We start from the raw sequence: 2,277 nt of genomic DNA on the forward strand, positions 1-2,277 counted from the left end.
ATGATGATGATGATGATGATGATGATGATGATGATGATGATGATGATGATGATAAATCAGGACGGCGAAGTCAACCGTACCTCATAGAAAAAACTTCCAATGGCCGGTCCCGCCATGTATCCGGCAGAAAGGCCCGCCTCCAGAAGTCCCTGGGGAGTACACAGTTAATGATTGTGTTCTTGTAAGAGTTTACCGCTCTTGCAACACAAATAGGTCATATAAGTGTTGAAGATTACATATGCAACAACAGAGTAACAAACACAAAAAGGAGGAGAGATAAGGACGATAAACGTGAGTTTTAGTATGATTTTTTAAAGACATTTGCAACACAATTAAGTCATAAAGTGCCTAAGATAAGAGACGTTACAAAAGAGTAACAAACACGAAAAGAAGGAAAAGAGATAAGGACAATATATGTTTGAAAGGAAAGAAGGAGCAAACCACACCAGAGCACCCGTTAACCATCCACAAAAGTAGAAACCCGTCGGTGTACCAGAGACCGTAACTTTTCAGTGTTACCAATAAAGCTTTTACATGCGTCTGTGGTGTAACACTCAAGAGCTTCGTTCTTGTACAATGTACGCAGAAGACGTGAGTTCCGAATCCCGAGGAAAGATTTTTACGCTTTTTTGTCGTTGTTGTTACTATGTATTTTGTCCTAATCTTAGTTTAGTTTTAGTAAGAGTTTTACGGCACTTGCAACACAATAAGGTCATAAAAGTGCCAAATAATAGAGGTGTTACAAGAGAATAACATACACAAAAAAGGAGAGATAAGGAAGATAGATGTTTTATAGGAAAGAAGGAGCAAACCACACCAGAGCACCCGCCAACCACCCACTGTCATAATCTGTACCTGGAAAAAAATGTATCCGTTATTGTATAGACTCGCTGTGGTTTGATCGTAGTGTTTTACGGCACTCGCAACACTTATTGGGGCACATACGTGCTAAAGATTAGAGTTGTTACCAGAGAATAGAGTTACAAGCTAGGAAAAGAAGGATGAGAGACAATGAAGATGGCTCGCTGTAAACAACAACAACAATAACAACAATAACAACATCAACAATAACAACAACATCGACAACAACATCGACAACAACAGCGACAACAACAATAACAACAACAACAGTAATAACAAAAACAACAGTAATAACAGCAGTAACAATAGCAACAGTGACAGCAACAACAACAACATCATTATCTGTAGGCCTACTCACGAAGACCGTGGCAACCTTGTCCGGGAATTCGTTGGCCGCTATGGCTAAGCTGGCAGTGGTGTAGGCGGACACACCCAGAGCCTCCAGCACGCGCGTCATGAAACTGGTCAGGATAAAGCCGACCCCTGGCGGACTGTAGCCTAGAACACTGACAAGATGGCAAAAGGAGTCATAGGTTTAGTATGAGTTTTACGGCACTCGCAACACTAATAGGCCATATACGTGCCAAAGATGAAATGTGTTACATAGAGTAACATACAAAGATTTTTAAAATGTTTTAAAAGGAGTGTTACGGCACTTGAAACACTTAATAGGTCATATAGCTGCCAAAATGTAAAAGTGTTCTTAGAGAGTAATGTACAACGAAAAGGAAAAGAGATAAGGACGATAGATATGGTGTTTAATAGGAAAGAAGGAACAAACCATACCAGAGCAACCGCCAACCACCCTCGGTGTTACTAGTGAGTAACATCCAAAGAAAAGAAGGACGAGAGGTAAGGACGATAGAGGATAAATAGGAGAGAAGGAGCCGACTACACGATAGTCCCGACCAAGCACCCACTATCAGACAGACAATCCATTCGTATAATTATCGTTCACGATATTAAATTTAAGATGGTACAGTCATGAGTTCCAAGAGTACTATACAACACAATACAGAGCAGTCTATGATAATATCGTGTGAAAGTGATTGTTTTAGTAGAGGTTTTACGGCGCTCGAAACTGCTTAGGGTCATATGAGCGCCAGAAGATTAGAGGTGTTACAAGAGAGTAACAAACATAAAGAAAGAAGGAGGGGAGATAATGAAGATAGATGTTTGATAGGAAAGAAAGAGCAAACCACACCAGAGCACCCACCAACCACCCACTGAAAGTCTGAGGTTATTTATTCATTGAGTTCATAAGAAAGTGCATTGTCTTGCCATTGTTTTAAAAACGAAAGATTAGCTGTTTTTGTTTCGTTTTATTTTGTAGGGGGGGGGGTGGGGGGTAAAGTCATTTTACTCCCTGTTATAATGACCTTATATTGACAGACAGGTCTGGTCGAGGGGCAATGG

The sequence above is a fragment of the Aplysia californica genome, unplaced genomic scaffold, assembly GCF_000002075.1.
Source record: "Aplysia californica isolate F4 #8 unplaced genomic scaffold, AplCal3.0 scaffold00081, whole genome shotgun sequence".
In the NCBI taxonomy this organism is placed as follows: domain Eukaryota; kingdom Metazoa; phylum Mollusca; class Gastropoda; order Aplysiida; family Aplysiidae; genus Aplysia; species Aplysia californica.